This window comes from Oryctolagus cuniculus, chromosome 2 (assembly GCF_964237555.1).
Source record: "Oryctolagus cuniculus chromosome 2, mOryCun1.1, whole genome shotgun sequence".
Taxonomy (NCBI): domain Eukaryota; kingdom Metazoa; phylum Chordata; class Mammalia; order Lagomorpha; family Leporidae; genus Oryctolagus; species Oryctolagus cuniculus.
In genome coordinates this window covers 51,367,360-51,390,570 of record NC_091433.1, presented here as the reverse complement: position 1 = coordinate 51,390,570, position 23,211 = coordinate 51,367,360, and the positions used below count along the sequence as shown (strand labels likewise).

The following is a 23,211-nucleotide window of genomic DNA, read 5'->3' as shown; positions in this document are numbered from 1 at the left end:
TGCATGGTTTGTTTTTTCCTATCACTCAGCTCAGTCCAAACGACACGTTCCTGATCCTCTATCTAAAATAAATGTTCTTTTTGGCTGATACTTTCTCTCTCTCTCCATTTTTCCTGCTGCTTTCCTCTTAGGTCTTATCAATACACCAAATTATATTGTGTAGTATTTATTTATGGACTGTCTGCAAGCTTGGCGAGGACAGAGCCTCCCCCTGTCGTATTCTTTATTCTATCCCCCACGCCTAGAGTAGTGCTGAGCACAACTGAGCAAAGAGCCATGCACAACAGACACTCACTGAACATTTGTAGTGTACACTGAATCAATGCTGAGGGGCTTGGAGCAGAACACTACAAAGAATGATGGGAGTGAGTCGGTGGGGTAGGAATAACACATTTCACTCTGAGATATTCCATGATGAATCCTGAGATTTTGATTTTATCTAAAATCACACAATTGTATTTCTTCAGATTGTTTCCATACAAAAGTCATCACCATATAATGAGCTTAAGAACCACCAAATGGAAAATAACAGTCAGCATATTTGACAGTATTTGGAAAGCCACAATTATGATCTTATCTTGGATTTTTTCTGGAAGACGTTAATAGTAATTTTACTGTATAGCATTGAGGAATCTGCACACAGATCAACACATTGTAACTAATACAAATCTGATCATTACCCTTGATAGAAGATAAACCTTATGACAAAACAAAGTAAACTAAAAGCTATACTGTACATAAAATAATAAGTGGTCTGGATTTTGAATGGCCCCCACAGGTCCATGTGTTCAAGACTTGGTGCCCAGGGTGGACCAAGTGGGAAGTGGTGGAAATTTTGGAAAGCAAGGCCCAGTGGGAGTCTGTTATGCCATCAGGAGCATAACTCATGGGACCTCGTGAGTCCTCATCAGAGGGTTGTTACAAAAGCCTGAGTTGGGGTCCACCCACTCTCTCCACTTCCTGGCTCCCACATTTTCCTTTCTCCACATACTCTTCCCCATCCACCACGGGACCTTCACGAGAGCCCATACTATGCCACTTAGGTGTCCGCCTCCAAAACTGGGAGCCAAATAAACCCCTGCTTCCTTCACAAGTTGTGTCTGTCAGGTATTTCGTTACATAATGAAGAGATGACCAACACAGTAAGGGTGACCAAAACTTGGAAAATACTAAATGGAACAGCATTGATATTTTGCCAAAAAAAAAAAAAAAAAGTTAGCAGTAGATAAAGTTTCTGAAATATGGATTAGCAGTAACTTCTTATGGTTTGTTTTTACATATATTTTACAGAATTTCTTACAGGCTTATAAACAAAAAAGTAGAAAACATTGATTCATCAAAAGTTTGATGAGCAACATTGGTTCATCAAATCTTTTTTTTTTTTTTTTTTTTTTTTTTTTTTTTTTTTGACAGGCAGAGTGGACAGTGAGAGAGAGACAGAGAGAGAAAGGTCTTCCTTTTTGCCGTTGGTTCACCCTCCAATGGCCGCCGCTGCAGCCGGCGCACCGCGCTGATCCTGGCAGGAGCCAGGAGCCAGGTGCTTTTTCCTGGTCTCCCATGGGGTGCAGGGCCCAAGCACCTGGGCCATCCTCCACTGCACTCCCTGGCCATAGCAGAGAGCTGGCCTGGAAGGGGGGCAACCGGGACAGAATCCGGCGCCCCAACCGGGACTCGAACCCGGTGTGCCGGCGCCGCAAGGTGGAGGATTAGCCTATTGAGCCACGGCGCCGGCTGGTTCATCAAATCTTAAGTTAATACAAGGGCAATTATTTAAAGCTCTAAACGTTCAGGGAAAATAAAAACTCTAATTTTTTTTAAAAAAGCTCTGTTTTTTTTTCCCCTAAGTTTCTGACTTTTTTTTCTTTTAAAGTATTTGTTTTATTGTATACTACTGTATTCCTATTCTATCATATACACTTGCTGTATAACATGTTGCCCTAAAACTTGCTGGCCTAAGACTGCAATGAACATCAACTGTCTCTTACAGTGTCTTTGGGGAAGCACTTGGCAGTGGCCCCGCAGGATGGTTCTGGCTCAGCCTCCTCCATGAGGTCCCGTCAAGATGTTGCCTAAGGACACAGTCCTCTCAGGTCTTGAACGGCTGCCCTTAAGTGTGTGCAGGATCCACTCCAAGGTGGCTTGATCACAAGGCCGGTAGGTTGGTGCTGGCTGTGAGTGGGAGGCCCCAGGTCCTATCCACACGGGCCTCTCCACAGGGCTAGTGAGTGTCCTCGCACAATGGAAGCTGACAGACTTGGGAGCAACCCAAGAGGCCCAGCGGAAAGCCACTGCGGATTTTTACCTCGCCTAGGGAATCACACACTGTCACCTCCACTACACGGTGTAGGCCGCAGAAAAAAATCAAGGTGGGAAGAGAGTATGGAAAAGCATGAATGCCAGGGGCTCATGGGATGGGGGGCACCAGGAACACTGGCTGGAACAGTTTTCATGGGCTCATGCCTCTCCAATTCTTCTCAACTCAAAAGGAAGGAAGGAAGAGAAATGGGGATGAAGAGAGGAGGAAAGGAAGGAAGAAGGTTAGTGCAGAAATGCTAAGGTATCTGAGTTTGGGGCCAAAGTGCACTTTCAAATGCTAAGAGAGAGCCAAGCATCCAGCCTAGTGGTCAGGAGGCCTACAGCCCATATCAGAGTCTGTTATCAGTTCTGGCTTCTGCTGCAGTTTTCTGCCAATGCGTACCCTGTGAGGCAGCAGGTGATGGTCAAGTGATTGGAGCCCTGTCACCCAGATATGAGACCTAAATTGAAAATCTATCATCTGGATTTGTTCTGGCTCAGTCCAGGCTGTTGGAGGCACTTTGGGATTGAACCTTTCCTCTTTCTCTTTCTCCTTCTTCCTGCTCTCCTCATTTCCTTTCTCCCACTCTAAATGTCTCCTCTAGTTTGGAATTATTTACACTGTAAGTTTTTGAAAGATTTTTGGTATTGGACATTAGTAGTCACTATTCATTGGATAATAAGAATCAGTACACAAAATACAAGTTTTATGGTCAGTAAATAGCTCCGAGTAAGGGAGTTCATCAGCAGATACAGCCAGCCAAAAAATACTACCATATTTTCAAAGCATATAGATACCGACACTATTGTGCTCAATAAATTATCAGGCATCATCTAGAAATGTCTAAATGTATCTATCACATGAAATAAAATTTAAGTTTTGAAATTTGGCACAATCTTATTTAATTTTAGAACACAGAACTATGTAACAGATTTTTTAAAAAAAATCCAGAATAACTGGTACCCACACTCTCACATAAACAACTTGGCCATGCAAGCAATGCCCATTCTAGAGAAAAGCACAGTAACATTTGCCTTATTATCAAGAAAATTATGGGAACTGATTAGATTACTAAAAGGAATGAGAAAAACTCCAGTGTGACTGCAGAAATTGACTTTTCAGTTTGAGCTTGACCTCGTGCATTCTTACGCTTGGCAGGGGGACTAAGTGTTCAACAGTGCACTGATCTCGCTAACATTCCAGGCCTGATTCACTGGAAGCAGCTCCTCGTGTGCTATGTCATTCCAAGAGCAGAGTTTAGGAAAACATGCTTACTTCCTCTCCCTCGGTCTGTGACAATGACCAGCCTCCCACACAGAGATCACAATGGAGTTCCTTAAGGCTGGTCACTCCACCCACTCTCTCTGTAGCATTCTAACCACTAAACTCACAACCAAAGATAGAGACTATTCAGAGAAAACTGTAGGAATGAAACAGTGTTTACCTAGCCTGGGTTTTCTATCCACTGACAATCCTATCAAATGAGCATGATACATACAGGCTAACTCTCACAGCTGAGTTTAAATAATAGAGTGTTTATGAAGTTTAAATGCTCCCAACTTGGCATCAGTCATAATGGTTTGGCAATTATTAAATAATGACTCTATTAAAGGAAGAGAAGTTTAGCCATCAGTTGGAGATGCCAGGAAAGGAACTCAAGGGTACTGAACACCAGAGCTGTAACTACATGGTATTGTTCCCCTGACCTGCTAATTTACACTGCACTGATTTTACTAACACCTAAAATTAATTCCTTTTCTAATAGACAAATCTTAATACTAGCTTATACTATACTGCATGACTCTCTAAATACGTAAAATGCGATCTCATTCATATGCCATCTATTTGTCAAATTTCTCCTAGCTACTGAGGATGACTTTAATGCTATAGGAAAGAATGGCAGGTGCAGGCATTTAGCCTAGCAGTTAAGACTCTGATGAAGATCTTCACTTCCCACATTTGAGTACTTGGGTTCAAAACCAGGCTCTGGCTCCTGACTCCAGCTTCCTGCTAATGCATACCCTGGGAAGCAGTGATGGTTCACGTCACTGGGTTCCTGCCACTCACATGAGAGGCCTAGATTGAATTCCCAACTCCTGGTGTGCAGCTAACCGGGGAATGAGCCAGTGTGTGGGAGTTCTCTGTCTGTCTTCTCTATGTCTCTGTCTCTCTGTAAGTCTGTCTCTCCAAAAAAAGAAACAGAGAAAAGAAAATGACACAGGCCTGTCTGCAAAGAACTTATCATCTGGGCTGAGAGAGATAATAACCTATCTAAATGCTTGTAAAGTAAACCAGGGAAGTACAATGCCATGGGCACTAAACGGGAGCAGAGTTCCAGCTAGAAGCATCAGGGAAGTGTTCATGGAAAAGGTCTAGCTTGGAAGCCTGAAGCATGACAAGGAGGAGGGCGTAAGGAGGCTTGGAGAAGTATGTGTAAATCAAGCGCAGTTAAGTAGGAGAACTTTTTTTTTTTTTCAGATGTCACTGTTTTTTCTCGTAGGTGGAAAAAAAATCAGCCTTTGACCTCAACTTGCTAAGACTATAGTCAGTTACAAAATCACTCTTTCAAAACTGCTGCATCTGGAAAGGCAAAAACACAGTAAACTGCAGTCATTTTTGTAAAAAATAAATAAATAACATTTTTGCAGGTGGTGAACATACCCTAAGCCACAAATCACACCCCGTGTTATCCTGACTGTGAGCATGGGCAGAACCTGTTACTTGTGTCTGACCAATAGAACATGGAAAAGGTGACAGGAGGTCATGGCCTTGCTTAGGTTACATCATGTGGCCAAGATGAGGGAGGTCACTCCGATGATTACACTATGTGACGTATGACTCCCTCCTGTCAGGCTAGACAGACACTTGCTGGACTCGAAAGGACTGAAGAAGCAACCTGAAACATCTGAATTGCTTTTGCAGAGGGCTGCATGGCAGAAACTGTGAGTGACCTTAGAAACGGAGGGTGCCTTCTGCTCCCTGGCCAGTAAGAAACCAAGCCTCCAGAAGCACAGCAGTAAAAGCAAAGTGGAGACGCAACTGACAGAATGGGAGAAGATATTTGCAAGCTATGCAACTGGTAAGGCATTAATATACAGGATCTATAAAGAGCTCAAGAAACTCAATAACAAAGCAGACATCCAGTTAAGAAATGGGCACGGGATACGAACAGGCATTTTTCAAAGTGAAATTCAAATGGCCAACAGACATGAAAAAATGCTCAGGATCACTAGCCATCAGGGAAATGCAAATCAAAACCACAATGAAGTTTTACCTCACCCAAGTTAGAATGGCTGTCACCCGAAAATCAAAACCAATAAATGCTGGCAAGGATGTGGGGAAAAAGGTACCCTAGTCCACTGTCAGTGGGAATCTAAACTCGTACAACCAATATGGAAGATAGTATGGAGATTCCTCAGAAATTTGAAAATAAATCTACCCTGTGACCCAGCCATCCCATTCCTGGGAATCTGGCCAAATGAAAGGAAGTCAGCACATGAAAGAATAAGTTGTACAAGTTAAAAAAAAAACCTTAAAAAATTATATTTATGTGATACACGCAAATTAAAAAAAGAGTAAGTTGCACCCCTCATGTTTACTGCAGCTCAATTCACAATGACCAAGATATAGAATCAACCCAGATGTCCATAAACTGATTAGTGGATAAAGAAAATGGGGTATATATATCTACTATGAAATACTACTCAGCCATAAAAATGATGAAATCCTGTCTTTTGCAAAAAAGTAGATGCAATTGGAAGCCATTATTCTTAGGGAAATAATCCAGTCCCCTAAAGACAAATATCATTTGTTTTCTCTGATATATGGCAAGCAATACAGAATACAAAAAATATATAGGAATGGTCATTTTGTGATATCTGGAGCATCAGCGAGACTTGCAGCAAGGACTTCTGTGACAATGCATGCAAACTCTTGTCTACTACAATTTGGACATTTTCAAATGCCCCTTATTTATGTGATGCTTAGTTTGAAAATCTGGGAGATGTCCACAGATAGATATATGGAGGTCTCCCGAAGGCTGTTTTGGAAAGATTGCAACACTGAATCACAGGGAAAGGCAAACTGCAAGCAAGCTCTTATTTTTAGGCTCCACGCCAGACCTGACCAAACAAAATAAGCAGGAAATAAACAAGAGCAGCAAGCTAAAAGACCCAGTCAGCAACCTCATTCAAACTCTTTCTCTAAACAGAGATTGGGGTGACCACCTCCAATCAAAGTGCTAATATTAACTTTAAGCTATTTACAGACTCAAAGTCCTGGTACCCCTCACTTAGTAGGATTTCAACAACTGTGGAATCTTTCATCTTTCATTGTAAATTGATCAGGATTTTGAGAAAAGGCCTTTTCATGGGACTCCCTAATGATCAGACAGGAAGCATCATCATTAAGGTCTTTTGTCAAAACATGAGGTGCTTGAGCTGGTGATGTAGTGTAGCTGGTGAAGCTGCCGCCTGCAGTGCCCACGACCTATACGGGCACTGATTCGAGTCCTGGCTGCTCCACTCCCAATCCAGCTCTCTGCTATGGCCTGGGAAAGCAACAGAGGATGGCCCAAGTCCCTGGTCCCCTGCCCCCATGTAGGAGACCTGGATGAAGCTTCTGGCACCTGGCTTCGGCCTAACCCAGCCCTGACCATTGCAGCCATTTGGGGAATAAACCAATGGATGGAAGATCAATCTCTCTAACTTTACCTTATAAATAAATAAATGTTTAAAAACAAACAAAAACAAAACATGTGGTGTCCTCATTATAAACAAATCATAAACGTAAATAAACTATGGTATAGGGGCCAGTGCTACCGTGTAATGGGTGAAGCTGCATGTTGGTTAGAGTCCTGGCTGCTCCTCTTCTGATCCAGCTCTCTGCTATGGCCTGGGAATGCAGTAGAAGATGGCCCAAGTCCTTGGGCCCCTGCACATGCATGGGAGATCTGGAGGAAGCTCCTGGCTCCTGGCTTCAGATAGGCCCAGCTCTGGCCATTGCAGCAATTTGGGAAGTGAACTAGTGGATGGACGACTTCTTTTTCTCTCTTGCCTCTGCCTTTCTGTAACTCTGCCTTTCAGATAAATAAAATACATCTTTAAAAACAAAACAAAAGACTAAAAACTGTGGTATGTTGTTTTCCTAGACACTGGGCTAGTTGCTGGGGACTCAGAAATGATCAATACCTTCCTAGGCATCGTTTGCCTCCAGAATATGATAACCTAGTAGTGAAATCAGCATCCAAATGTCATTCAGGGTGACATGAGTACAACCCACTCACCAAACCAACAAATGCTGAGTGTTTATTATGTATCCGGTATCAGGGTTGGGGCTGGGGCAGGGCAAAAAACAAGACACACTCAAGCTGGTGTCTGAGAACCTCCACTCTGGGGTGGAGACAACCTTTAGAGAGTGATGACATGAGGATTACCAAGTGGGAAGTTTCCAGCGACAAGAGAGGACACAGGGGAGAATCACTGCTAATCTATACCTCGTAGGAGGCAGAGCATGGTGATAGATGACCGAGCAAACTGATGGATGGGTTGGAGTTGGTCAGGCAAAGACAGAAGACAGATCAGGCAGAGAGAACAGGAGTTCAGGCCAAGAGACTAAATTATTGAAAGCATAAAAGGAGGGAGTAAGTACTCTCAAGGCAACTATACCTCATGGATTACTAAAACTGTCTTCTAATTAGATGCTAAACAGAAACTATGTATTCATAAGTAGCTGTCAATCAGAGCTCAGGACCAAGCACATGTAGTGTTAACATAATGAATTAATGATTCCTGCTAAATGCAAATCTACCAGTCATTTCAGTTAACCTTGAAGCCTACTAGGTCTTTGAAAGACTGAAAACCTTTCAAAAACTCCTATTATTGATTTTTCTTAAAGCATGGATGGAAAATGCTGTTCTGGTGAGTTAGTATCTGGAGCATCAGCACAAATTTGAAAAATTAGCTCTTGGGGCCAGTGTTGTGGTGCAGCAGGTTAAGCCACTGTTTGGGAGGCCTACATCCCATACCCAAGTGCTGATTTGAGTCCTGGCTGCTCAGCTTCCTGCTTCAGCGGAAGATGGCTCAAGTGTTTGGGATCCTGACACCCATGAGGGAGACTCAGATGGTGTTCGTGGTTCCTGGCTTGAGCTTGGCCTAGCCCCAGCTGTTCTGGGCATTTGAAGAGTAAACTTGAGCTTGGCCTAGCCCCAGCTGTTGTGGGCATTTGAAGAGTAAACTAGCACAGGGCATTTCTCTGTCTCTGTGCTTCTCCTTCTCTGTCACTCTTTCAAATACATACATACATACATACATATACACATAATTTTTAATAAATATTGGAGGGTAGGCATTGGGTCCAGCAGTTAAAATGCCAATTAAGACAATTGCATCCCATATCAGAGTACCTGGGTTCTAGTCTTGACTCTGGCTCCTGACCCCAACTTTCTATTAATGCAGACAGTAGATGATGTGAACAGTTGGGTTCCTGCCCCTCACATGGAAGACCTGGATTGAATTCTCAGCCCTGGACATTGCAGGTTTTCTCTCTCCCTTTCCCTCTCTCCCTTTCCCTCTCTTAACATATATCTCTCTCTATAGATAGATAGATCTGCCTTCCTCCCTACTCCTACCCCATCCCTATTCCTGTCTCTCTGGCTCTCAAATAAAAAACCTCTTGTGCTGGGTATGTTCATGAAGCAAAAAAAAATTTTTTTCCCCACAAAGTACATGGTTGACCTTCCAGCCATATGCGTTATTAAGAGAATATCTTGATATTACCATAACACATGAAACAAACCTGAATTTACGGTACACAGTCTTCTCTTCCAAGTGACAGGTTTCAAATATATTTTTATCTTTCCCAGGACAAGGTTGACCTTGACATTCAGCCAGAGATCAGAGATTTAAGATCACTCCTTTGAGGGTGATGCAAGAGCAGGATCTGGGAGTGGAACCAGCTGAGATCAGCTACCAAAGACACATTTGGAGGGCAGGCCTTTGATGTGGCCGTTAAGATGCCACTTGAAGCATGGGGTGATGAGGTGCAGCACAAGAAGCACTGCTTAGGACATTCACGTCCCCTGTGAAGGTGCCTGGTTAAAATCCAGGCTAATTTGCTTCTGCTCCAGCTTCCTGGGCCAGATATTAATATTTTAATATTCCTGAGAAGGCAACAAAAAATAGCCCAAGTGCTTGGGTCCCGTGTGGCAGACACAGACAATGTTCTTGGCTCCTGGCTTCAGCCTGGCCCAGTCCCAGCTGTTGCAAGCATTTGGAGATCGGTGATCCCTTTCTCTCCTCCTCTCTCTCCCTTTCACTTTATCTTTCAAATAACAAACTAAAAAAAAAAATCCACCTGGGATGCCTGCATTCTATACTGGAGTGCCTGAATTTATGTCCTGGATCCCCTCTCGATCGATGCCAGCTTCCTGCTACTGTGCATCCTGGGAGGCAGCCGGTGATGGCTCAAATATGTGGGCCTCTGCTATCCATGTGGGAGACCAGAGGGAGGTCCCGGCTCCTGGCTTCAGCTTGGCTCAGCCCTGGCTGCTGTGGGCATTCGGGAAGTGAATCAGTGGATCCTAGATCTCTAGGTGGCTCTCGCTGCCTTTCTAATAAACATATTTTTAAAAATTCTAAAGATAAAAGAAAAAATACTTGGCCAAGAAACACTGGGCGTAGAACTCCAGGAGAGGGAGGAACAAGCAGCACCGGCCAGGCTGAAGCAGGGAAGCCGGGATCTCCGCATTCAAACTTGCAGATTCCCTAGACTAGGAAAGCCGGGTTGAGCACAGTCCACGCTGCTTCCTCAAACATCACGCGGAATTGCTGAGCCCCTGAGGCTGGCATGCCAGGCCCGTGTCCACTTTGGATGGCCAAAAACTCAGCAGGCTTTCACTAGTGAAGCCAGGACCTGTTGAAATGCAGCCCTTTCCCTTTGTGCTCTGGTCTCGTGGCTATGGGATTTTGCCTGCTCACGCAAAGAACAAAATAACGTCAGCTCGCTGGTTCAGTCCCATTCCCGCCACACTTCTGCTGCCCCACGATGTTTCTGATGAGTCTGATAGGGGCTTCCTAGGACCTCTCGTGTTGCCCGTTTGTGCAAGATGAAGTACTGGGTTCTTTTCATTACTATTATTCTCTTTCTCTCTGAAGACAAAAATTCTTATTTAAAAAATACTTTCTCCCTCTCTATAACACTTTCAAATTTGTCTTTAGAAAATAACAATAGCAGGCCAGCATTTTGGCATAGTGGGCAAAGCTGTTGCATATGATGCTGGCATCCCATATAAGTGCAGGTGTATGTCCCAGCTGCTCCACTTCTGATCCAACTCCGTGTTAAGGTGCAGCAGATGACGCAAGGGCTTGGGCTCCTGGACCCACATGGGAGACCCCGATGAAGCTCCTGGCTTTGGCCTGGCCCAGCCCTGGCAGTTGTGGCCATTTGCGAAATGAACCAGCAGATAGAATATCTCTCTCTGTATTTCCCCATCCCCCCACCCCCGTAACTCTTTCATATTTAAAACACACACACACACACACATATATGTATAAATATATACATGTATTTGAAAAGCACACGCACACACACACACAGCTCTTACCTCTGGTTCACTCCCTAAATGCCTATAATGGCCAGGGCTGGGCCAGGCCAGGCCAAAGCAGGGAGCTGGAAGCTCCACTCAGGCTTCCTACATTGTTGGTAGGGTCTCAGTTATTCTAGCAGGAAGCTACACTTGGGAGCAGAGCTGGGACTTTAACCCAGGCATTCCAATATGGAATATCAGTATCCCAAGTGCCATCTTTTGGTTTTTAAAGACTTACTTATTTTGGGGCTGGCGCTGTGGCACAGCAGGTTAACACCCTGGCCTGAAGCACAGGCATCCCATGTGGGCGTCAGTTCTAGTCCCGGCTGCTCCTCTTCCGATCCCACTCTCTGCTTTGGCCTGGGAAAACAGCAGAAGACGGTCCAAGTCCTTGGGCCACTGCATCTGCGTGAGAGACCTGGAAGAGGCTCCTGGCTCCTGGCTTCGGTTAGGCGCAGCTCCGGCCGTTGCAGCCATCTGGGGAGTGAACCAGCAGATGGAAGACCTCTCTCTCTGACTCTACCTCTCTCTGTAACTCTGTTTTTCAAATAAATAAAATAAATCTTTAAAGACTTACTTATTTATTTTGAAAGTCAGAGTTACAGAGAGAGGGAGAGACAGAGAGAAAGAGATCTTCCATCCACTGGTTCACTCCCCAGATGGCTAAACAGCCAGCATGGGGCCAGGCTGAAGCCAAGAGTCAGGAGCTTCATCCCGGACTCCCACATGCATGGCAGGGGCCCAAACACTTGGGCAATCTTCTGGTGCTTTTCCCAAGCCATTAGCAGGGACTATATCAGCAGTGGAGCAGCTGGGACACGAACCGGCACCCATATGGATACCAGAGTCACAGGCAGCCAATCCTGTATCTTAACCATGGCACAAAACATCTGCCCCAAGACATTCATTCTTATTTTTTAAAAAAATCACACACACACACGACAAATATAAAGAAGGAATCCTTTTTAGAACTTGAACTTCCTCACCAAATCAGGAGCCAGCAATCTCATATTATAGGAATGAAGGTGAACAATAATTTAAAGAACTGTCCCCATTCTCTAATTCTTGCCACTTTTAGAGTTTCAGAAACACGACAGCAGCATCAACTGGAGGAGAGCTCCCCACCACCCAGAGTTGGATTTGGCTGTATGGAAATGAGCTGTACATAGCAATAGATCTTGAAGGTGATGGGAAACATTTTAAACTTGGAATAAAGTTAATCAAGCCCATATTATACTTAACATTCTTTTCTGTTAAATACAGGTCACTTCCTTCAAAATACTGTTTTGAGCGAATAAGATTTCTGCAATTCTGCAAGACTGAAGTTAATTAAACAGCACAGTAAAATGGAAAACAGATGTCACAGAACATTTATAAAAAGACTTTAACGACATTCAGTCTGTTTTCTTAAACTCATTTGCTGTTGCTCTCATAGCCTGCACTTAAGTTCATGAGTTGGTGGAATGGGAGGATTTTATATCGATTTCATATAACTGGCAGCGGAAGAGCTGTTTAAGAGGAAGTGCGACCGGGGGGGGGGGGGGGGGTGGAGGGTCGGCGGCACAATTTGACCAGCTCTTTTGGTTTCAACTCTGCAAGTCTTTCAAATGAATGTTTTCCATCTTTCAAAAGAACTTTCCATACCATCAGCTCCGGCTCCAGTTTTTTTTTTTTTTTTTTTTTTTTTTTTTTTTTTTTTTTTTTTTTTTTATGGACTTTTCCAGTAGTCTCATGCTCAATTATCCCAAAAGCACCTGCTAGGTTGACTAAGAAACTTAATATCTGTCAATTCCAGCTCAGAAAAAAAAAATTCCAGCATGATGAAATTTTTAGAGGTGAAAGTCAGAGTTATTTGAAATATATGTTTTCAAACATTTGGGGAGCATTATACCCACAATTTAAAACTATAAATTTCTCTAAAAAGATAAAAAATTCAGATTAGACTAAAAAAAATGGAGCTTTCATAGAAGGAAGATGTAGAACCATAGGAGTGACCACGTAGGAATTAGGATCTTGTCAGTGTTCTTTTAGAATCCATCTTTTAACACATTTCTAACACTTAACATTATCTGATGATTACTAACATATGCCCCAAGTAGCATTATAAAAGTTGTAAGAGCAAATAGTTTTTATATAAGTAAGTTCAACTATCTTCTAAAAATGGCTGCACCAGTATTGTGGTGTACCAGGTTAAGTGGCAGCCTGTGACGCTGGCCTCCCATATGAGAGGGCAAGGCTGAGTCCTGGCTGCTCTGCTTCTGATCCAGTTCCCCGCTAATGCACCTAGGAAAGCAGTGGAAGATGCCCAAACACTTGGGCCTCTGACATCCACGTGAAAGACCCAAATGAAGTTCTAAACTCCTGGCTTTGGCCTGGCCCAACCTCAGCCACTGCAGCCATTTGGAGAACAAACCAGCAGATGGAAGATCTCCCTCTCCCTCCCTCTATATCAGACTGACTTTCAAATAAATAAAATAAAAATATCTTTCAGAAAAAGGAAAATTGCATGCACCATTGTTTTAAAGTTCCCACTAACGTGCCAACCGAGAGGAAGCAATGAAATATCACGCTGCCTGCTGTTTATGTAAGCATCTCCCTGCAACCTACAAATCAGGAATTGTTTTACACAGACATAGAATCTCTTCTAAATCAGGGAAGGGAAGGGATGACATCAAAACGCTGCAAGTCTAAAGCGAAAAAACAAGGGGAAGAATTACCATTAGAGTAGTAATAAAGTAAGACTGAAACAAAGCTCACATGGTCGGGGAGTATACTTGTCTTGGGCAAAGTCTCATTTCTGGTGGTGTCCCTACTCTTCATGATAGGGAGATCTGCACTTCTCATATTAATGATCACCAAAATGGGCCTTTCCCCCCTGCCCAGACCTTGTATTTGGAAGTCATCTATTCTTTTTCCCTTAAAAATATAATATAAGCTGTTTTTTCAATAAATTTACTTATGAATGCTGCCATTTACAACTTACATTAAGCTAGGTATTCACCTAAGGGTAAAATACCAAGAACTAAAGGAATGGATTTGGTCTTAGTCTTGGTAGGTGAATATGTAAGTTTAAGGTGGACTAACATGATGTGGCAGCAAGACCAATTCAGATGTTTTGGGAACACATGTAAATGAGATGTCCAGGCCTGTAGCACAGTGGTGGTCATGGGAAAGGAAAAGTAGAAAGTAGAAAAAACACATTAAACAAACAAAAAAACTACCAAACACTACGTATGTATGTACGACACTTGCCACGTGTAAGTCTCATGTACGTGTACCCCATGATCCATCCAGTCTGCCTCGGTCATCCTGCGTTGGGGAACCTCCCATCTCCATGATCAAGACAGTGCTCTACAGATGTGTCTTCTGAGAATGAAAATTGCTCTTGAAACATAACTAACTCAGAATCCTGACTAATAAGTTTCAAGTTCTTTTCCCAATCAGTTTCTGGCTTCAAAACAATGAAAAATGCAAAGTTGAGGGCTAGGACAAAGGTAATGTGGTTTCAGAATGAAAGAGTGGTCAGATTCCTTCTGTGCTTGGAATTCTTGGACTATTCTTCTCTGAGCAGACTTCAGAGTTCAGGAAGTACACTGGGAAACAGATAAGCCACACAGCTCCTTCTGTCTCTGGTGAGCGTGCTATGCACGTCTGGCTCGGCCTGAAACCATGGTTACAGCATCTCAGGAAGTCATCCTGTTCTTAATCTCGGATGTAAGTCTATTAAACTATTAACAAGTGATGCACTTTTGAAGGGTGACAGGTATGGGCTGAATTCTTTCCTCCTCCTCTTACTTGGTCTTAATCTGTTAATGGCTAGCAGAGGGTTACCATCTCATGGGAAAAAAGAATTCTACCAAATAGGTTCTTCGAAAAGCTATGCACACTGGAGGTCTTCAAAGAATACATGAAGAAGGCACAGCGGGTAAGATGCCCCCATCCCACACTGGAATGCCTAGGTTCTAGTCCCACTTGTGCGTTTGATTCCCGTTTCCTGCTAATGCACATCCCAGATGCAGCAGATGATGGCTCTTAGTACTTGAGTCCCTGCCACCCATGTGGGCGATCTGGACTGAGTTCCAGGCCCTTGACTTAGGCCTGGCCTACACCAACTATTACAGGCATTCAGAAAGTGAGCCAGCAGATGGGAGATCTTTCTCTGTGCACGTGTGTGCCTTTCAATAAAATTAAAATAAACTTTAAAAAATTAAACCAGCACTTTTTAAAGGTACACAGAAAACAAATATTATGAAAGCATTATGCCTGGATTTCACACATTTTGGCACCAAAATAAACTCATCTTTTAATTCCATTTTCCCTGAACATTTTGAAGTATTCTATAAATGGAAAAAACCAGAATTTCACTAAGGAACACAGAAGGTCAGTGATGAAAGCAAAATACTGTGTTTTGGTTTTTACAGCAAAGCACCTTGTCAGTATAGAAAACTGCCTTAGGAAACAAATGGTATCTGCCATTTGTGTCATCCATTAAGTAGAATGAACACGCCATCCATGGAGAAATCCTCCTTCGAACGCCTCATTGCTAACATAGCCAACGATTTTCTTCTAAGGTGCCTTGGTCGTGGAAGTGTGTTTTGTTTCTCAGTCTACAGATGTCTTTTCCTTCTGGCACTCAGAAATACGGTCACTTGCATATAATTCTCCTTTGAAAAAAGCAGACCCCAAAGATGGGTTACGCAAGAATCCTTGACTTGTCTCAGAGATTTGAGCATTTTGCTCATAGGCCCGGGCTATTCCATTCTTTCAAGGACTACTGATAAGCATGCCTGTTGTTTCGGTTCTGTTCACTCTGCAGGTCAGATTAACTCAGTTTAAGTCTGGGTGTTTACAAGAGACGGGAACAAAAACAGGCAGTCTAGCTTGCACGCAGAGAATCTTACCCAGCAGAGTCTCACCAGTTTGCCTGTCTCAGGGATACTCCACAAGGCACCTAGAGCTGCTGCCTGTTGAAAGAGTGAGCTGTCTAAAGAGCACACACATCCAAGTCTCCTTTATTCCCTTGTGTACAATCCAATTAAACCCCGTGTTGCTTGTCTTAATGTCTCACACTTGGCATTAATAGCAGCTCCTCTCCCCTCACCACCATTTCTCCCAACGGTCTGCCTTTCTCTGCCCATCTGTTCATCGCAATTGTCGCCACATTTTTGACACTGGGTGACATGGGATTGGAAGAACAAACTTGAGGGTCAGCCTTTGCATATATGTTTAAACCTGTTGCACACTGTTCCCTGTTTGTCCGATCCCTCACCTGTTGCACACTGTTCCCTGTTTGTCCGATCCCTCACCTGTTGCACACTGTTCCCTGTTTGTCCAATCCCTCACGGCCATCCTGCTCCACCCAAGTTGAAGCTCATTTTGCCAGACAATGGATGGAGATCCTCTGCACTCAGGGCCTGCTACGGGTTCAGGAATGAATGAGGACGCCTCTGCCAGTCTGGTGATTCCATTCTCCTTGGCCAGATACTCACTTCCCAGCCTGTCTTGGAAATGAAAACTTGACCTGAGACACAGTTGTGGTCAATGGTACTTAAGGGGGAGTCTGCTGGGCAGGTTTTCCTTCAGAATAAAATAAACAGAGTCTCACAAAGTTGGCTCTGAATGCATCCTTCCTGCTCTGGATGCTGGTGTAAAGACTTGATGTTTGCATGGTGGCAGCCATTTTATAACCACGAAGAAATGGTTAAGCGACTCCAAAAATCTCTTTCTACACCACACACACACACACACACACACACACACTGGTGTGATGTATGCTTAGGTAAGTATACATGGCGAAATTAGGAGGTATTAACTTTTAAATACCTTGTGCTCATGAAATGAGGCCATTTTTTTCTAAAGGGAAAATGAAAGCAAAATTGAAGCAATGAATAAAGCTAAAGATGTGGTCAGAGCAGGCACTAGGCAGCGAATTAAAAAATTTCCGGGTCTTTCCTCGCACTTTCTTTTGGTGATGTTTGGGTTAAACTGTGGAATGTTAATTAAATGCCCAGCTCTTGGTAGGAGTAATTCTACTTTTCACAGAGTGGTAATAAAAATAAACTGTAAATGTGGGAGGGAGAGGAAGAGGGAAAGAGAAAGTCAGAGTCAAAACTGATGTATTAATCCCGAATTTTCTAGAAGAGACATTTCCAGCAACCATTAAGGTATAAGACCCAAAGCGGAAACTTATTGCTTCCAGGCCCCTCAAAAAATGCCTTGGAAGGAGTTTTTACCAGCACACCTGCTGATGGCGCAGACACCAGGGGTGGGGAAGGCCCAGCCCCCGGCCATACGGAATCGCTGGTCTGTCCCTGCCAAGGCAACCGCAGGTGGGATTCAAAATTCAATACATCTACAGCAGGCTAATTTGAAAGCTGATCATTTTGTATGGCCCGTGAGTGATGTTATAAATATCCAAGTGGCCTTGGGTAGAAAAATGGTTCCCCGCCTCTGGACAATGAGACAGTCTAATAGAAGCACCCAGAAGCAATAGTACCCAACGGGAGGAAGGCATTGCAGAACTTTATACATCAGAGAAAAGGAGTTGAAGGTATGAATGGGTTTTGGCCAACTCCTCCCATCTCTTCAGGCATCCTGCCCCCAGTTACCATGCAATCAAAAGGGAATGGCTGGAGGAAGGACGGAGACAGACCTGGTTAGCACGGTAATGCACTGTCACTGCACTAGCACAGGTGGCTAATGTGAGTAAGAGTGAGGTCTTCTTTTCCTTAAGCTGTTCTCACCGGAAGTGAACGGTCTGTTCCAAACACCATTTCCTGCCCCTGGGCAGACCCGGGTGGAAACCCTGTTAGGAGGACACAGTAAGTGCAGTCGATGGGAATGAGGTCAGGACCCTGAAGACGAGGGCACAGGGGAGGAGTGCGAGTGGCTGCGGCCCGGACTGTTTGTTAATGAGAGAAGTACAGTGCATTCGGACCCACCTTCTGAACTCAGTGCTGTGCTGACTGTGCGGGAGTGACACGCTGTGAAAATACTACACTGAAGAGCTCTTTATGCATTATAGGCCCAGTCTTACATGGACATGAAAAGGAGCCCCCAAGAAAACTTTCAGTAATGATGGAGAAAGGTGGGTGTTTCAGGACACCTTCATCCTTCCCACACCTACTATCGTTATTATTCTAATATTACTGCCCCTGCTTCCTGTCCTGCTTTTCTAAAGTTGGTTCTTAAAAGGATAATGTTAATTTTCCAACACTGCTAGTTTTCTGGAAAGTTCATCTGTTAGAGAATATCACATTCTTTGAGGTTGATTTTTAAAAACCTTTTACATGTGGCCAGCGTTGGGGCATAGTGGGGGAAGCTGTCACCTGCAGCACTGGCATCCCACATGGGCACTGCTTTGGAGTCCCGGCTGCTCCACTTCCCATCTAGCTCCCTGCTTATGGCCTGGGAAAGGAGCAGAGGATGGCCCGAGTACTTGGGCCCCTGCATTTACATGGGAGACCTGAGTGAAGCTCCTGGCTTTGCAGTCATTTGGGGAGTAAACCAGCGGATGGAAGATCTCTCTCTGTAACTCTGACTTTCAAATAAATAAATAAATCTTAAAAAAAATTACAGTATCTTAGCCATAGTGAAGTCTAACAAAAACTGTAGGCAGAGGAAGATAGAGAAGAAATAATATCAGAAAAGCCTCCCTTGAGTAATAAGAAGCCAAAATTAGAAAGATGCTCAAACAAGGAAAAAAGAAAATCGGCAACTAGGTACATTCTCAAACAGCACCATCCTTCCACCCAGCCCCATCACAGATCTTTCCAAAGAACCACAAAGCAGGAGACACAGATGACAGCCAGGACACTGTGTGGGTGCTTGACTGCTACTGATGAGCTTGGGCAAGCAGGATGCACAGCTGACTCTCTCCATGTACTGAGCACACAGCTTCTTAAGCTACAAGGAAACCAACCCCCAGGACCCGCACACTTTTTAATATTTAGCCATAAAATAGGAATATTTAGAAAAACTAAGTTTTTGCGATTAATATCAATCTTATTGATAATTTTAAATTCATATCCTAGGTACATTTTTGAAAAATGCCTTCAAAGTTCATGGTATTCTAATATCTCAGGTAATTAGGCTAGAGATTTTGCTAACAAGAATAATTGTGCTTTTCCTTAATTGCTAACATGTGTAGCACACTAATATTTTATTTTATTTAAAGATTTATTTATTTATTTCAAAGTCAGAGCTAGAGAGAGAAAGAGAAGGAGAGACAGAGAGAGAGAGCTCTTCCATCCACTGGTTCACTCTCTAGTTGTCCTCAGTGGCTAGGGCTGGGTCAGGCTGGAGCCAGGAGCCAAGAGCTTCTTCCAGGTCTCCTTGTGTGTAGCAGGGGCCCAAGCACTCGAGCCATCTTCCACTGCTTTCCCAGGCCATAGCAGGGAGCGGGAAAGGAGGTGGAGCAGCTGGGACTTGGACGAACGCCCATAGGGGATGCTGATGTTGCAGACTGCAGCGTTACACAACGCTGACCCCTTACTAATACTTCATAATGCAAAATTATGATCAAATTATATTGATCACAATGGCCATGTTTTCCAACACAGCTCAAAAATTAAAAATAAAACCTGATTAATATAATGGTTAATAAAGGCCAGTTTAGAGTAGGAATTTACCTACTTAAAAAGAAGAAAAAACATATAGGGGTCTTTCATGGCCAGTAAATAGAGTTTCAGGGTTAGAAACAAAGATATCTTGCATTTAAGAGGAAAATTACAGGGGATGGCACTGTGGCATAGCGGGTTAAGCTGCCACCTGTGATGCCAGCATCCCATGTGAGCACTGGTTCAAGTCTTGGCTGCTCCACTTCTGATCCAGCTCATTGCTAATACACCTGGGAGAGCAGTGGAAGATGGCCCAAGTGCTTCAGCACCTGCACCCATGTGGGAGACCTGGAAGAAGCTCCTGGATCCTGGCTTTAGTCTGGCTGAGCCCCAGCCACTGTGGCCATTTGGGAAGTGAATCAGTAGATTAAAGATCTCTTTCTCTCTCTCTCTCCATCTCAAATAATAAATAAATCTTCAACATGTCAAAGCATCAGTTTAAAAAAGAGGAAAATTACAAATACCAAGAATTTATGTTTTTATGAGGTCTGAAAACATTTCTTTCCACTCCAGGTTTCTACTGTGGTTTTCTGTGTCCCATATAAAGTTCCTCTTTATAAGACTGAAGAACAGGGGACGGCGCTGTGGTGTTGCAGGTAAAGACACTGCCTGCAGTGCTGGCATCCCATATGGGCACCAGTTCAAGTCCTGGTTTCTCCACTTCCAATCCAGCTCTCTGCTATGGCCTGGGAAAGCAGTGGGAGATGGTCCAATTCCTTGGGTCCCTGCTCCCATGTGGGAGACCTGGAAGAAGCTCCTGGCTCCTGGCTTACGACTGGCTCAGCTCCAGCCATTTCGGCCAACTGGGGAGTGAACCAGTAGATGGAAGATTCTCTCTCTCTGCCTCTCCTTCTCTCTATGTGTAACTCTCTTTTTTTTTTTTTTTTTTTTTTTTTTGGACAGGCAGAGTGGACAGTGAGAGACAGAGACAGAGAGAAAGGTCTTCCTTTGCCGTTGGTTCACCCTCCAATGGCCACCGTGGCAGGCACACCGTGCCTATCTGAAGGCAGGAGCCAGGTGCTTATCCTGGTCTCCCATGGGGTGCAGGGCCCAAGCACCTGGGCCATCCTCCACTGCACTCCCTGACCACAGCAGAGAGCTGGCCTGAAAGGGGGGCAACCGGAACATAATCCGGCACCCCCACCGGGACTAGAACCCGGTGTGCCGGCACCGCAAGGCGGAGGATTAGCCTAGTGAGCCGCAGCGCCGGCTTCTATGTATAACTCTTTAAAAAAAAAAAAAAAGACTGAAGAACAATTCCTTGACTTTTCTTACCTATTACATCACTGAAAGTGTAGCTCCTGGTTATGTGATAATGCTCTAATTAAGGCCTTTTTTTTTTTTTTCAAAATAGTGTAATAGAGTCAATAACAAGTTGTGAAGAGCACACTAACAGATTATATAGAAATAAACCTATGGCATTTATTTTAATCTTCTGATGAATCCCATTTGCATATTCTGTCCCTCCAGCACAGACTGGGCATGGGTAATCAGTTTTGATTTTACAGGCTCATGACTATAAGGAGTTTGCCTTGGGTTTCAGACGAGTCTGGACTTTCAAGTTAATGCTAGAATTAACTAAGACTTTGGGACTCCTGGGGAGTTGAAGAACCACTTTTCACTGCGAGGAAGATGTGAATCTTGGGGGCAGAATGCTCTAATCTGACGATGGTTTGAGTGCCCCACAAGACTTCACGGGTTGACATTTAACCCCTTCCTCTGGGGTATTAAGAATATGGAAACTTGGCCAGCGCCGCAGCTCACTAGGCTAATCCTCCGCCTTGAGGCGCCGGCACACCGGGTTTTAGTCCCGGTCGGGGCACTGGATTCTGTTCCGGTTGCCCCTCTTCCAGGCCAGCTCTCTGCTGTGGTCAGGGAGTGCAGTGGAGGATGGCCCAAGTGCTTGGGCCCTGTACCCCATGGGAGACCAGGAGAAGCACCTGGCTCCTGCCATCGGATCAGCGCGGTGCGCCGGCTGCAGCGCAGCCATTGGAGGGTGAACCAATAGCAAAAGGAAGACCTTTCTCTCTCTCTCTCTCTCTCACTGTCCACTCTGCCTGTCAAAAAAAAAAAAAAAAAAAAAAAGAATATGGAAACTTAATCTACTGACAGGTCGTGATTAAGATTAGGTAAGGTGCTAACAGTGGAGCTCCCATGATTTTTTTTTTTTTTTTTTTTTTTTTTGACAGGTAGAGTGGACAGTGAGAGAGAGAGAGAGACAGAGAGAAAGGTCTTCCTTTTTTCCTTTGGTTCACCCCCCAATGGCTGCTGCAGCCGGTGCACTGTGCTGATCCGAAGCCAGGAGCCAGGTGCTTCTCCTGGTCTCCCATGCAGGTGCAGGGCCCAAGGACCTGGGCCATCCTCCACTGCACTCCTGGGCCACAGCAGAGAGCTGGACTGGAAGAGAAGCAACTGGGACAGAATCTCTGGCACCCCGACCGGGACTAGAACCTGAGGTGCTGGCACTGCAGGCGGAGGATTAGCCTAGTGAGCCACGACGCCAGCCAACTCCCATGATTTTTAAGAGGGGAAGCCAGAAGAGCCTCACATACACATGCGTGTTCTCTGTCTCTTCCCAAGTGATGTGCTGTGCCCCTCAGGAATCTGCCAGCAAGAAGGGTTTCATCAGATGCACGATCTTGAAGATCCAGAACTGTGAGCTAACTAAACCTCTTTGCTTCACAAAGTCAGCCTACTTTGGGAATTTCCTTGTAGTGATGAAAAAAGTGACAGACACAACAGTCTAGGTCGGCTTGCCATGTTCACTGGCCTTTGGGTAGTCTCGGCTTGAGTAGGCACTGATTACTCTAAGACTAGGGGACGGGTATGCAGCACAGCGGTTGAGATGCTGCTCGGGATGCCCACACCCTATACTAGCTGAGTCCCTCGGATCCAGTCCCAGATCTGCTTCTGATTCCAGCTTCCTGCTAATGCACAGCCTGGGAGGCAGCAGACGAGGACTCGAGGACTTGAGCTCCTGACATCCACGTAGGAGACCTGGGTAGAGTTCCCGGCTCTTAGCTTCAGCTGGCCCAATCCTGGATGCTATGGGCATTTGGAAAGTGAATCAGTGGATGAGATCTCTGCCTGTCTGTCCCTCTGCCTTTCAAATACAGTGAAAATAAATAGGGGCTTGTGCTGAGGCCTAATAGATAAAGCTGCCGCCTGCGAGGTGGCATTCCATATGGGTGCCAGTAGGATTCCCAGCTGCTCCATTTCCAATCCAGCTCCCTGCTAATGTGCCTGGGAGTGCAGTGGAAGATGGCTCAAGTGCTTGGGCCCCTGCACCCATGTGGGAGACCTGGAACAAACTCCTGGCTCCTAGTTGCGGACTAGGCCAGCCCCAGCTGTTGTGGCCATCTCGGGAGTGAACTAGCAGATGGAAGGTATCTCTCTCTCACTCTCTCCCTCTCCCTCTCTCTCTATAACTCTGACTTTCAAACAAAATAAATCAATCTTTAAAAAATAAGTAAAAATTTAAAATGAAAATAAAAGGAAAAATTGCTACTTTGACCCCTTTATTTATTTTACCTTTTTAAAACCTTTCTTAAACACCCGATGTTTTTCTGGTCATGGTGCTTGGCCTTAAAGAATTTTTTTTTTTAAATTTCCAATAAACCCAGCATATTCTGAGCATTCCTAAAAGCAAATAAATGTGGAGGAATGATTGGTTTGTTCTCTAAGGAAAGCTACAGGACACCTGCCTTATCAAT

General features: G+C 44.3%; 1 protein-coding gene and 1 long non-coding RNA gene across 7 annotated transcripts in view; both read right to left on the bottom strand.

Moving 5' to 3' along the window:
* PALLD (palladin, cytoskeletal associated protein) overlaps positions 1-23,211 on the bottom strand; it is a 455,211-nt gene that overhangs the window by 167,308 nt on the left and 264,692 nt on the right. The window lies entirely within an intron of this gene.
* LOC138848460 (uncharacterized) lies at positions 7,458-21,224 on the bottom strand. Its single transcript, XR_011386259.1, has 2 exons — positions 16,224-21,224; positions 7,458-16,149 (listed from the first exon to the last, which is right to left on the bottom strand). It is a non-coding gene; the product is annotated as an uncharacterized lncRNA (long non-coding RNA).